We start from the raw sequence: 15,355 nt of genomic DNA, 5'->3' as shown, positions 1-15,355 counted from the left end.
TGATAATACTGAAATAACATCTTTACCTAGTATTAAAAGATTCACAATACTGGTGGTGACACAGATGTGCAAGTTTGTCTCATTTTGCAGCCCCCTTTTTTTTAAATACACATTTTTAACTTTTTGTAGTTCCAACACATTTTCTGTCAGCACCTTTTTCAAAAATAGTTTTACCAAAGTATTTTTATACTTAAGACCAGATTTTCTTTGATAAGTGAGAAAGTTGGTGCTGTTTTATCTATTTGGGAATCAAAAAATGTCATGATAAAATACCAAAAAAGAGTGTGTGCAGTCCAGAATGTTCACACAAAGGCAAAAATTATTCACTTCTAATTCACTTCTTTCCTCACAATGCTAGCAAAAAGCAGAAATATGGAACTTTTTTATTAGTTGTAGCTAATAAAACAGAGGACAATCAAAAGCATGTGCACCATGATCCACACATACCTCACTGCCCCACAAACATGTATTTTTTTCAGTTTGTGCTGTGCCAAGTTACGTCCACAAAAATACAGAGCAATTTGAAAATACACATAACTTACTCTGTAAACATGTATTTCAATTTCAGATGAAAATATCATAGGTTTTACAAATTGAATATTTTTCCACAAACATACATGTAATGTCAAATTTAAGCATTTTTGGACCTATTTGTATATGTAACTGGTTTTGCACATTTGTGGATCGCTTGAATTCACTATTTTTCAGACCATAAATAAAACAAGATCAGCTAGCTAGAGTGAGAGCTGATGGCAGCTGTGGAGACTGACTGTCAGTTAGTGGCTGTAGCAACTTGAAATCAGCCGGTGCAAACCCCAGAGCTGCAAATGTCAGCTCTAGTCTTTGTAACGGCAGCAACAGAAAGTTTGCTAATCCGGGGAGAACCGGTGCAACCTGGAATCTTACACAACATATATCAAAAATACATGCAGTGTTTACATGCAATCTATGTGTAGCAGGGAGGTTGGGGGATGCCAGCAAATGTCATGATTTTGTGTGTGTCCTTTTTTTAATCATTTTGTGCCGCCTCTCCAAATTTTTGCTGGTCCGTGAATTCAGCACAGTCCAAACTCTAGTTATAAACAGCAGGTTAAGTCGTGGTTTGGATAGTTGATCAGCACTGATCAGATTAATGGATGAGAGGAGAAGCAGAGTACAGAGTGAGCGAATGCAAACTTTTAGACCCAGTAAAATAAACGGTTAAGTTTCCAGTTCACTGTGCCTAGTGCTCTGCAGCTCTGTGACAACAGCACACTCTGCTATGCAATGATTAACAGCACAGTATATACTTCAATAGCACTAGAAAATCTATTTGTGGTGGCAGATGTTTTAATTGTGGTGGCCCGCAACAAATAAATGGATGTGTGGGAAACCTAGACATGTTTCTGGATCATGATACACATTTGTGGATTGTCTTCTGTCGAATAAAGTAAGTAAGTCCAATGAATGCTTACTTTCTTGGCCAGGTCTCCCTTGAAAAAGAGATTCCTAACCTCAATGGGACCAACCTTGTTAAATAAAGGTTAAATAAAATAAAATAAAATAAATAAAAACTTTAATATCCTGGTGGCCTGATGATTTAGACGCACAAATGTCAATTATCAGTTTCAATGCGGGCCATAGACCTATGCCATACATTACTTTATCTCTTACCATTTTTTCTCTCTTCTGTCACAGTATATTCATAAGCCTAAAAATAAGTAAATGAAAACTTATCAGGAAATTATTGTGCCCACTTTAATACAGTGGAGCAGAGTGGGCTCCTTCCTGTGTCTGTTGGCGGTCATTGCAATTATGTAATAAAAACAAAAAACCTAGTATGTCATGAGCATTTGTGACTCAAATAAGGTATAAACACTTGTATCTACTATCGCTCCATCCCTAGTGTGTACACGTGCTGTATGTTTAAATTGCTTTATTACAGCTTTTATAGAGAATCTATTTATCTCTGGTTGCTCCTCAGAGACTAATTGAAACTACTGTACCACCATGCGCTGTTTATCAGCTCATACTTACAGTTTTAAGACTTAAATACTTTTGTGTATTCAAGTTATGTTTAGAGGAAAATATCAAAATAGTGCCTGCGTTCTATTTTGGCTATGTTTTCAGTGGGGCTGTCTGTATTAATCGGCATGAGATTAAAGTCCGTAATTAACGTGTTAATTTTTAAAAATATGTTGAAACATTAATAGCTGGCCAACATTTCTGTTTGAGGTTGTACCGGGCTGAATTTTAAAGCTATATGATACTGGTATCAAATAAAAATAGAAGACTTAAGGAATCTGGTGGTACCAATCATGTCATGGTAGCTTTTCAGTAGGCAAGTGGAATACAGCTCCAAAGTTGAGCTAAATTTTGGGGAAAAACAACATGGCCCATGAGTCTCCCTTTTACAGACAAACCCACCTTATGCTAGACCCATGCAGTTTTTTCTGTCTGTTTATTCCTAATCAAGAAAATCTGGTAAGACCTGCTTCACCTTGTCAATATGGACTTCATAACAGTTTTGTAATGCAGAATAATGGAATTGAAAACATGATTAAAAATGCAGTTCATTGCAATTAACTATGGAAATTCTGGGATTAATCGCGATTAAAAATGTAAGTGTTTGACAGCTTTAGTTTTCAGAAACCAATTAGAGTGAGCAGTGTTTCTTCAGGGGAGCTCCACCTTTACAATATGTCTTACAGCATTAACCCTTTGAAACCTGAAGAATTTTGCTTGATCTTTTAAAAAAATAAGGAAAGAGGGCAATGAGCAATTTAAGAATTTATAATAATAATAATAATAATATATTAATAATAATAAAAAGGTTATAAGAAATTTGTGTGAAATTTGCAAAAAAAAAAAAAGTGAAAGACAGGAAATGAAAATTAAAAAAAACATTGTTATACTTTTGTTGTGGCCTAATTTTAAACTTCGAATTATAAATATATATTTTTCCGCTAATTATTTGATTTGTATTAAATCTTTTAAAATGGAACAGATAGAAAAGACAGTAATATTTGGTCAATCCATTACAGATGAAACAAAAGAGTAAGTAGTAGGAAAACTTGGAACAATGCAAAACCAAGCCAGGACAAATATTACAAATTAAAACCAGCACTCAAACCAAGACCAGAAGGACATTTTTTTAATAAGCTAAAAATATAAAAATGTGTTGTATAAAGTAATATAAAATATTGAAACATAATATGATGTTTTTTTTAGTCAGACAATCGCCTGTCACATCACAATTGAATGTCCCTAAAATCCATACAAAATCAATCATCTCTTGTATATGCTGCATTGTGCAAAATTTCCTCAGGGAGCCTTTATTATGCACCTGATTACGGCGCACATTTTCAAACCTTTTCTCCTGGAAGACGTCTATAATGTTGCACAGTTGTTGATATGAAAAGTGACAAGAAAAGTTGTGCAAAGGTTGCAAAAAGAGAGAGGGAAAGAGTTCAAACCTTGGCTGCTTCCTCACCTTCACATAATCGCAATGTGAATTTTGGTTTTTGAAAGTAACCGAAATAGTTGGACTGGCACGGCCTAATGTGACATTAAGAAGGTGTTTGGGGAGGGGGTTTCAGAAGCGATTTACCCTCAAACAAGCACTTCAGACAAAGCAAACTTGCCCAAGGCCGCATGTATTGCAGCCAGGTGGAGCGTAGCAGTGTGAAGTACAGTAGGTCACTCATTGGCAATGGAAGACAGAGAAGAACAGCACCCAACAAACCAGTACCATCTCCCCCCTTCCTGTTTCGCTCTACTGGGGTCCGCTAAAGTGTGGAGCTGCAGAGGAAAGGAATAAATATTGTACAAGTTCCAGAGACTCAGCAAATCCATGAGGGCTATTTCTAGAATTTTTCTTTCTTTGTTTATTTAAACTCTGCAAGTTCTCTCTTAAATAGCCCCCTCAAAATCACATTAAAGAGCGGTCTCTTTTGTGATTTGTTTTTAAATGATGCAACTGTCAAATGGTATTCAGTGCTGCACTAACTGCTTCTCTTTGCTTCCTGGTGTAGATCTACTCCACATTCTCAGTCAAAGCTGTCAAAACCCACCTGCACTGGAAAAATTAAGATCACAATCATTTCATGTATTTTTATTTTGGAATAAATCAGTGATCTCGCAGCCGGGTTGTAATTTTGTGATGATTTTCTGAAATTAATCTCCAAACTGAGCTCACTTCATTTGCATTTGTTGAATTTGTTTGTGTGACGGCTGTAATTTCACACCTTCACATCAGGAAATGTCGAATTTATTTTTGGGGTGTCTAAATCTGTGGACAGTGGTGGGTAAACAAAAACAGTGCTCAAGTAAAAGTATTTTTAATTATACTGATGCAATTCATTACATCATAGTTTTATGTCCAACCAGGTCCTCAACAGGTAATAACAAATGTGGAACATGTTAATTGTCATTAAAGTGCCATGTCCAGAACTAGTGAATTGACAAAATGCATGTTGTTGATATTACTTGTGTAACGACCCATCGATCTACATTGATATATCAATCAAGTGAGCAACATATCATTGATGCAGAGTGTAAACATGGATCCTTATCAACCTCGCTGTGCTTTATTTTGAAATTCTGTGTCAGGGTCACAAATTCTTGTGCACTATAATCACACAGCGTCAGGCAGATGATGGGAAGCAGCCAAGAGAGAGACGATTAGGATAAAACTATTTACTTGGGCATAAATTATCAGTTTGTTTTTGAATAAACTGGGGATTAACAGACATAGCACTGATCATATGTAAAAAATATGTATATATATATAAAAAAAAGCGTAATGAGGAAACAGGCAGTACAGGCCGGACATCTCACTGTACTCACTTTGTGCGGCAGCAACATTAGCTACCCAGTTTCAACAATATTAGATTTAAAAAAAAAAACAAAAAACATGCATGCAGGGAGAAATTCATCCGTACTCTTCTGTCAGAAGTTGCAGCAACTTAAACCAGCGGTGAGTAAAAGGAAGTAAAAAGTGAAAATAAATGGAAACTAGTTAAGTTATGAGGCGAGGAAAAGTCTGCTAACTGCTAAGCTAACTTACGCAATGTAAAATGCCATAGCCCTATGCTAATAACATTACCATGTTGTATATGTGGGGGAAACGTGACTTTGGCAGCTTCCTGTGTAACTGACATGTAATAACTGAGCATATGATATCTTCTCATATCGATGGCCAGCCCCTAAATCTAATTGAAATCGTATCGTGGCAAACTGTGTGATATCCTAAAGTTGGCCAAACTATGAATATAATATTGTATCCTAACGAAACCAGTGATTTACATCCCTAGTTGATAACAGATTCTTAAAGGACAAGATGTCCACCACTTTAGGTTGAAAGAATTGTGGATAAATTCACTTTGGCGCTGTCCTGGCAGGAAACACAGCAATATCTCTGTAAAAAAAAAAAAAAAAAAAAATTGCTGTTGTTTTCGGAGGGAAATGCAGCAATGTTAGTTAAAAAAAAAAAAAACAACAACCTGCTTCTGTGGTTTGATCCGGGCAGGATACACAGTACCAGTTACAGTGGTAAAAAAGCACTTTCTTGGCAGGAAATACAGCAATGTCTCAGTTAAAAATGATCGCTTTTTTTGTGGCAGAATCCTGGCAGAAAATGCAGTGATGTCTCAGTAAAAAAAGTACCACTTTTGTGGCATTATCCCTGTAGGATATGCAAGGATGTCTCTTTAAAAAAATGCTTTTGGTGGTACTCTCCTGCCTGAAAATGTAGCTATGTCATGGTAAAAAACAAATGCTTTTCATCATGCTGTCCCGGCAGGAAACAGCAGTGTCTTTGTAAAAAATATACTCTTTTTTTTTTTTTGCACTATCCTGGCAATAAATGCAGCAATGTCTCTTTAAAGAACATTTCATATTATGGCATTATCCTCGGAAGATATGCAGGGATGTCTCTCTAAAGAAAATGCCTTTCGTGGCACAATTCCACCTGAAAACGCAGCAATATCTCAGTAAAAAACAACCATTTGTTCCACTATCCCTGTTGGAATCACAGCAACAGGTCACTAAAAAACAATCAAATGCACAATCTTTGTGCATAAAAAGCTGCTGGAAAAATAGAAATGACTCACTAAAACGCAACTGGTTTTGTTTGTAGTTTTCAAACCGTGGTTTGCAGCTCAGCAGGTGTCTTGCCCGAGTCGTACCATTCCCTCCACCTCTCGATTACAAAATCAGCTTATTCACTACACCACTTTAGAAAAGTTGATATAATAGGTATAAAATGTATAATAATATAATAATATATTATATAATATAAAATATAACATGGCTGTGGTTTGTGGAAACATACATGCCAACATTTCCTTATGGCAACTGGGTTGGGGATGTGCACGTCTCTTCTGAGGGAGAAAGAGGCGTTTCATCTTCTGTCATGATCTTAAGCTTTAGTCAGTTGACCTATCGCTAAGCCTTTCCCTCGAACGCCATGAGCTAATCACATTTTGTCTAGCTACACAATGCACTCGGACATCCTGCTGGTAGACCTTCATAGAAAAGCATCAGAATTTTGATTCCTGCCTTTTTATTTAAATAATGCAGTTCTAACTTATGGGATAAATGGTACAAATCACTGTGAGTCTGTCCAAACACAAAATAATAATTTAAATAAGGATGTATACATTTGTTCTATGGTAAGGCAACATAGTGTTTACAAAATTTGCTTCAAAGCCACAAGTATATATAACCTCACAATTTATGCCAGCAACGTCGTGTATAACGTCACCTTACAGCAAATTTTGCTCGCTAACGTTAGCTTAAGTTAGCTAATAGCTGATAATGGCAACTTCCGCTTCGTAACGTTAGCTCGTCATGCCGTCTGTTCAACTTAGTGTTAGTATTTTTGTTCTTTGGCAATTGGAAAGCAAAAGAACAAAGAGAAAAAAGGGTGGCTAACTCTAACACCGCGGCATAGTGATGACCTTTTTGATCGTTTCTGTGGCATAAAAGGAGCTTCTGCCTCTAAAAGTTCTGTATAACATCTTTGGAGAGGTCTTTTACATTGACAGCTGCCGTTGTTAGTTTAGCTGCGCGTCAGTTGTTTGTCTGAGTGAGCTTTTAGCGATAGGTCAATTCAAGGGGCATCGTGGCTCCTTCTGCAGTGCAATAATTGACAAGTAGTGTGGAGTAAGATTTAAAAGAATTCAGCAAGACAACTACTATTTCAGAAGTATGTATTTTGCAAGAATGTGCTTGTAACGTAGAAAATGTAATGTAGTACTACCCGTCACTGTCTGTGGAGGATTGACATGGGAATTATATTTTAGGAATTTGAATCTGTGTAATCGTAGAATAGTCTGTGGAACAAAGGGATCCCTGAAGCCTGATAATAGTGATAGTAATACTTCTATGAGCAAAGAGGGAAAGACATTGCAGATAAATGCACAACAGGCCTGCTTGTAAGATGAAATCCACTCGAGCACTTTGAAATCTCTCTTGTTTTACCTCACACATTTCTCCTGTGAAGTGTCTTGGAAAGTTGTTGTTCTGCAACTGCACCCTATGGTAATCTAATTTCAATCTTTTCTTCTCTCTCTCCTTCCTGCTCGTTCCTCCTTCCCTTCTCCATCCCCCCCCCCCCCATTTCGCTCCTTCTCTTTGCAGTTTGACGTGTTCAAGTGCTTCTTAAGGTAAGAGAGAGTCTCATTTTGTGTTTTCCTTCTCTTGTACTTTCTTCCTCTGATTTTCTACCCATAAAACACAGCACGCCATCAGCACTTGGCACAGTGTGTGTATCACGAAACAATCTGCGTCCTCAAAATTTATTTGGCTCAGGATCCTGCTTGCTGAAACACAATATCATTGTGTTAAGATAACAAAGAGACACTCTGGGTAACACTCCCACTGCACTCCTCGGGTAAAGCCATGATCAGGAACGCACAGGACTGAATCTGCTGCCAACAGGACACTAATATAGAGATAATACAGCATGTGTGATACATATACTCCTTTCTATTAGTTGTTTAATGCTTTTAATCAATAGGAGATATCATAAGCATTGTGCAGTTATTCCGCAGTACACACAAAGAGTAATAATATACAGTAAATCCTCTTCCAAGCTGTCTTGCAACTGAATCTGCCTGTCACATGCTGTTAGTCATAACTGGGTCTGTCTGCAAAAAAACCTGCCTTATAGTTTTTTAAAAGGCAAGGCCACTGTTATTGTTTATTTATGGGTTTCAGGTTTCAGCCTTAGTATATCTCAAACTTATTACTTCCAGACTGGGGTGCTGTGTAATAATGTCAGCAGACTCACAATACTTCTCAAAAGAAAATTAAATGTGCAACAGTGCCATACAACTGGGCCTGACCTTGTGGTTGGGCATACAGGGTGAGTGTAATATTAGTGTGAGCATGGGCAACCACGTGGTGCACATGAAGGGCTTTTCATTTTTTTAATATCAGTGAAAAAGTTGTCTCTTCAAATGTCTTTTGCTTTTAAATGGCTTCATTTTAGAGCTCAGTGGTTTGAGTTTATTTAATGTGCTGTGAAGAACATTAAATAACCTCTATTTGGTATCGTTTTCTCTATGGATTCTCAAAATCCAGCAGAACTGTAATTTAGGATTACTGTTTACAGTCAATTTGTATGATTGTAGATGACAAAAATAAAAAAAACAACAATTAAACATTGTAGTTAAAGGCTCATTTTTTGATAAAAATAAATATTATCAAAAATTACAATTCAAGTTTTAAAGGCCCTACACACCCAAGATACATGAAGCACCAAAAGTGATAAAATATTCTAATTGTCTAGACAAATTTATCTGCATGCACCAAAAAGCTATTGTTAAATCATTAAATTTGAATGTAAAATAAATAAAAAATGAACCTCCAATTAACTGTCAAAAACACGTTTTAATTGATTCATTAAGTTTGTTGGAATTATGGCAAGGTGTCTTTTTTAAAGCTGTGGACAACTTAGGTAACTAAGAAGGTAAAACCTTTTGTTTATGCTGCATTTGGCTGAATTTTTAGAGCCCTTTGTATTGTGCACTAAGCACTTTATTCTGCACAGCTTCTCACCTTCCAAAATACCTAATTAAGCCTAAAATATTATCTGTTATTCAGAAGGTGTAACATCCAGTAGCTAGGAGATAAATCTAGCAAGTAGGAGATAAACGTTCTGATTTTTGGCCATCATCGACTACCTTTTGGCCTCACAGAACTTCTGTATTGAAAGGAAAAATAAGAAAGAAAAGAGATTTTGTCATATATTGTTGTATACAGAAACTGTATTTCTTTATTAAATGTAGTTATTTAACTGAAATTATTATTTGTATCACAGTTGTCTGAGTCGTAACAATTATTGACTGCTTCCCTGGAATGGACCCTGGAGTGGGCGTAAGCATACCATGCTTGACTGACATTTCTCTCACACTCTGTTACATTTGTTCCAGTTGCAAGGGCTGGACAATTTATAGGTTTATTATTCTTCTTGGTACATGCAGCCCAATGACCTCATATAGTCTCCAGCATAGCTACTTCCAACTTCATTCTGAGTGGTCTTATCAGCCAGAATAACTAATAACACCTACAGCGCTTCATGTTTAGAACTTTCTTACTTTGACGACTTTGACTACTCAGAAGACTGTCACCTTCTCACATCTAAAGACAATGTGAAGTTTTACTCACACACTGTAAGACTTGGCAAACACTGGGGATCTTGCAAAGTCACTATTTGCAAGACACCAAATAGATTCCTTTTGAGATTAATTCCCATCCTGCTTCTGGTGGAAAATATTGTGCCAAACTCCCTGTAAGAAATATGACATATTAACAATTTCTTACATGTCTGCAAAAACCCATAACTATAGAAACACAAAATAAAAAGCATCATATGTGTACAGTATTCATGTCAATTTGGCATCAATACAATCCATAAAAATAAACTTTATTTGAGTACAGACTTTACCTTTTGGATTTTGTGGCCTGAAAAAGCTACGCTACTGTGCTCCTTTAGTGGGAGTAAAATAAGCACTGGTTTGTAGATCAGTTACACGGTAATTAAATCAAACTGTTATTCACTCCACAACTCCGTCAGCATATCCTTTCCACGGTAAAAAAAGAACCAAGACTTGTTCACATTCTTGCACCCTCCCAGAGTCCCCTCCATGTTTACTGTAGACCTGGTTTGATGCGTCCGTTGTGGTGCTGGAGAGTGCAGCTATTGGTTGTTGCCAGTGTTCATGAAACGTCAGTAATAGTAGTTGTAGTAGTAGTAACTACAGTATTTACATGAGCCAAGACTAAAAACTTAAGAAAATAATAAACATGTTTGAACATCAAGAAGACTGATTTCACAGCTCGGGCTGAGTTTTATGGCCGTCTTACAACAAACAATCAAGATCACAGGAGCGTGCACAAACCTAAGTTTTTATTCTGACATTTGAATTTGTTTGTTGCCTCAGTAATCACTTGAGAAGTGGTTGGTATAAGGCCAGCGTAAGAATGAATGGCTTTAAGCAATAGGCTGCAGCAATTATCAGAGTTGTCTAATTTTCTTACAAACAAAAACTTTTGCCACCAGAACAATTTGAAAGAATCTCCTAAAGCTTTGTACATATTTGAAATAACAATAATATAATTTTGCTACAAAAATAAAAAAAAAAACAACATTTGGCTCCAAGAGGTTGTTAAACATTTTACCCTGCGTTTGAATATGAAATACTGCCATGCTGTGATACTGTAATTACTTCTGAATTTTGTCCAAGTCACCCACACCTACCTCAGAACTGAGGACGAGTAGAGAGGGATGCCAATTGTCCAAACATGTAAAGACATAAAAAGCACCAAAATTGTAGCTACAAGGTTCTTACCAAACACATGCCATGTCAGTGTGCCCTGTAGTGTTTGTTTGCTTTGGTGCCCAAGGTTGTGTGTCAGATTTTAAAAATTTCTCTCTTATGTGAGTGCTTGTCAGCAATTGTATGCATGTGTGCGTGAGAGCATGCGTCTACATCTTAGTCTCTGTCTCCCTCCTTGTGTGTGTCTGGTTCCCAGTGTGGGGAGTGGGCTCTGTTGGGATCGTGTGTAGAGCCTCATTAGTGGCTAAGGTTTGGCTGGCCCGCTGCTACTGGAGACTCAGGGGCACAAAGTCATATGTTACTCTACTGCTGGCCCATCTGCCACATTGGCTCCCTCATGAGACTCTTAGTTGTATTTTCTTTTCTGTGTACATGCATCTTGTGAGCACAGGGTGACTGTAGGTCCGTAAAAAGTCTAAATATGTATCTATATCCATATGTCTGTCTGTCTGTCTGTCTGTCTGTCTGTCTGTCCAGCCAGCCATCCATCCGTACAGTCTTGAGTCATAACACTGAAGGTAACTGAAGTTGTGTGTTGATCGTAAAGCAGCAGAAATTACAGATGTTAGCTGTTAAACATCACAACCCAGTATGACAAATTTGCAAATACCCCTGGTGTTTCTTCTGGTAATATTCTGTCATTTCTCTTATAGTAGTTGATGAAACTAAAATGGATTAAGTACTAAAACTATGATGAGTTGATCATAGTTTATAAACTATAAACACAGCTTATTCTTAAAAAGATTCTTCATACAGCAGACGTGTGTAACCTGGATTTGCAGATACCCATTTAAACTGCGATTTGCCCTTTTATAACGTCAGCGTCATGTTTGTCAGTGTTAGGTAAACTCTGCAAGGCACTCGGCTAATTTTTGCAATGTCAATGATAAGCTTATGGTAATAACATTAGCATTAAATATTTGTGGGGAAAACATGTCCAGCAAAACACAATTATCTGTGAAACTTATGAGTTATAATGGAGCTGAACTTTGCACTTCTGTTTAATGTTGTCTATATAAAGCAATATTTATTGCATGTTTAAAATGTGTTAGTTAGTTAAATCAATCAAATTTAACTACACTTCACTCAACTCAACAGAGTAACATAGAAACTCCAACGTCAGCTAGTGTTTTGGAGGTAACAGAGTTTTTGTTGGAGCTTGTGTTATTCCAAATTTTGAAACTAAGATTTTCATTTTCACTGAAAATGTAAATTTGTATCACTTCCAAATATCAGTTGTCCGCCTCCTTAATTACCATGGTTTCCACCACATTCATTCATTTGTGGCAGCCTGCCACAATTAAAACATCTTTCAGCCCATATTGATTTTATATTTTTTGGAACTGAACCTTTCATTAGGAGAGCTAATGGAATATATTTACCATTCTATTAATCATTCTCCACACTGGCAGAGTGAAGACCATACTCTGGGCACAGACAGAGCAGCAGAATGATGGGAGTAGGAGCAGGAAAAGTGAAACCTTATCTTAAATTTTTGTTGGGTGTTAAAGTTTGCATTCACTCATCTCTGCAGCAGCTGCTCCTCTCATCTATTGATCTAATCAAATCAGCTCTGTCTCGATCAACAGATCAGTTATCCACCCAGTGACTTAAACCGAGGGGAAAAACAACTCATGACAAGCTCCTGTGCTTGCATTCATGGACCACACAACAAAAACAAAAAAAACTGGAAATTTGATTTAATTAAACATATGGATCTTAAAATAATCTAATGCCAAGATTTTCTTCTGAAACTGTATGTACTGTACATTCCAAATATTGCTCATCAGTATCCCTGATTACTCATTATCGTTATATAAATTGGCCCTGAAAAAACATATCAGTCAATCCCTTATTTATGCATTTTAATTCATTTTGATCAAAATGAGTCAAGCTCATATATGTGAGAGTCCACATTTCTGATGTTGTAAATCTTCAAGCCTACCACTAAATTTAAAAGGGTCTTTTTACTTTAAAGCTGCACTTACCTGTTTGCACTCTAATAACAACTCTAATAACCACATTCCCACAAAAAAAAGCCTACCTATGCACAGGCCCACAAAAATACTACTTACCTTTATACTTACCTGCATGCTCATATAAGAAAAGGATGATTTTATCCAGAAATCAGTCTGTCTTTGGTTAAAGTGATTTTGGAATGGTTTTAGAAATAATGTAAGTGTGTGATACCCATTTATATGCTGTAAGCAGCGTTAGAAGATAACTAAGTACGTTTACTCAAGTATTGTATACAGTTACGAGGTCCTTGTTGTACAGCCTTGTCCACCAAAGCAAATAGATTGAGATATTGTTATTTAAAGTACAATAACTGCTGCCAGGAGCTGTGTGCGACAGGCACTGCTGCAACTCTCCCACGCACCCTGGGGAGGCAAGCTTCACAGTGTAAAAACCTGTTAGAGATTAAACTACCAAGTATACAAAGGAGGTCGAATTAGCTCCACCTTGACTAACTACTTTGTAAATAATGGCTGGTTAAATGGATAAATATAGACACGGACAGAAAGTGTGACCCTGGCATGAACTGGTTCAGTGCACATGTCACTGTATGTGTTATAACCAGCTCTAAACAACTTAGATTGTGTAATGTGTTGTGTTGGTGATAAAAACTTGTTTAAAGCCGCAGCTTTAATAGCTCCGCTCAGCATGAGAAAGGTTAATTATCGCATCCTGTTAGAGACAGACAGGACACCTCCTCCTGTCAAGCACTCACACACACACGAACACTCTGAAGCACACAAACACTCAGACCATCAAACAAACTGTGTGTGTGTGTGTGTGTGTGTGTGTTCCTGTCATACAAAGATGTAATCTAGCATCTGTTTGTCCTCGTTTGCCTCATCACTCGATCGAGGCCTTCGCTTCTCCTCCTCTGCCGCCACCCGCATACTCAGAGAAATTCATTCATGAAGCCGCTCATGAGGAAGAAACGAACCAAGAAGTCCCCCTGGATCACATTTCTTCACTTTGATACAACGTGTGAATTGGGGAGCTTTATCACATTGAAAAATGGGGCACAATTCAAAAACAAAATGGCAGATGAGTGGACAGAGGTGTTCCGTGGGTGTGAAGCAGCGAACCGCGGCAAATGATTGCTGTTGTGTTCTCTGGAAGACGCCAAACAATTTAGAGCGGAAAATGAAGAGACACTGACAACTCAAAAGGAGGCACAGAGAGGTAGTGGGGCTTCTTATTCTTCTAAAAATGAACAACTCCACTTCAGATCATGAACCCTTTTTACAATATCTCTGTACTCGCTTTCATGTCATCCTCTCGACTCCTCTATCCACTTTATCTTTCTCCCTCAAACATTCCCATCTCCTTCGTCTACTCCCACTCTCCTCCGTGTCTCTTTTTCCTCTTATCCGCCTATTTTTGCCACCTCCCTCCCTCTCTCCCTCCCTCCCTCTCTCCCTCTCTCTCTGTCTCTTTTTCTCTCTCTCTCTCTCTGTCTCTCTCCCTATCTCTCTCTCTCCCTCCCTCCCTCTCTGTCTCTGTCTCTCTCTCAGTTTCTCCATTCTCATTTCATTGCCAGTCTAGACAGCTTCAGAAGCAGGTGCAGAGACTGGGAGAGGTGGAAAAAATAGGGTGAGAAGGAGGGAGCAAGGGAGGAAAGGAGCTAAGGGGATAAGGAATAGCGAGCGAGAACAGAGAGAGATTAATAGATCAAGCAGAGAGGCGTATGATGAAAGTTTAGAGGAGTATGGAGAGGAGAGGAAAGGAAATGAAAGGAGAGAGGGATGGGTCAGGTTGAGGTAGGATTGGAGCAGAGAGGAAGGAGGAGGAGGAGGAGAAGAGATCTGAGTAAATCAGGTAGGTGCTATGCGGAGGGGAAGAGGTGCGGAAGAGGCTATTTTAATGCAGGGGAGAAGTCAGGTGCTCGAGGTGGGGAGAGAAGGAAGTGGTGAAGAAAGGAGGAAAAGGAGGCGACGGGAGGTGTGGAGCAAAGGAGCAAATGAGGTAATGAGGAAAGAGGTGTGGAGAGGAAGGAAAGAGGCGAGGGCAGCGATTCCCAACGGGTACAGATTTCTCCTTAGTTATTTGTTCAAGGTCCACACAAAAGATAAATTACGACAAATGCAATTTTATTTCCCAACATTAAAACAACATGTGAGCTTGGAACCCAACGAAATAAGACGTGTTGCAAGAACAAGGTGCAATTACTTAACCCCTTAAACAATGTCAGTTTTCTTGTTGCATTCAGACACGTTTTACATGCACTTAAACCTTTGAAACCAAAGCAAAATGGTTTGAATTCTTTTGAAAACATGGCAAAAAATGGCAAAAAGCAACTTTGCAAAAGATTTCCTGCAAATTGCAAAATATTGAAAGAAAATGATCTGAAAATTCATTTTAATAGACAGAATTGTGAAAGATAATAATAAAAAATAGTGANTTTGAAACCAAAGCAAAATGGTTTGAATTCTTTTGAAAACATGGCAAAAAATGGCAAAAAGCAACTTTGCAAAAGATTTCCTGCAAATTGCAAAATATTGAAAGAAAAAAAAGAC

At 37.7% G+C, this 15,355-nt stretch overlaps 1 protein-coding gene across 1 annotated transcript in view; it reads left to right on the top strand.

The window, feature by feature from the left end:
- Positions 1 to 15,355, top strand: part of ptprdb (protein tyrosine phosphatase receptor type Db) — a 217,868-nt gene that overhangs the window by 34,735 nt on the left and 167,778 nt on the right. Inside the window, exon 2 of the mRNA XM_042485070.1 lies at positions 7,624 to 7,649. The gene's annotated coding sequence lies outside the window, so the exon portion shown is untranslated. The remainder of the gene's footprint in view (positions 1 to 7,623; positions 7,650 to 15,355) is intronic.

Source organism: Plectropomus leopardus, chromosome 4, assembly GCF_008729295.1.
Source record: "Plectropomus leopardus isolate mb chromosome 4, YSFRI_Pleo_2.0, whole genome shotgun sequence".
Classification (NCBI taxonomy): Eukaryota; Metazoa; Chordata; class Actinopteri; order Perciformes; family Serranidae; genus Plectropomus; species Plectropomus leopardus.
Note: the sequence above shows the minus strand (reverse complement) of the source record. Positions and strands in the feature narration are given on the sequence as shown.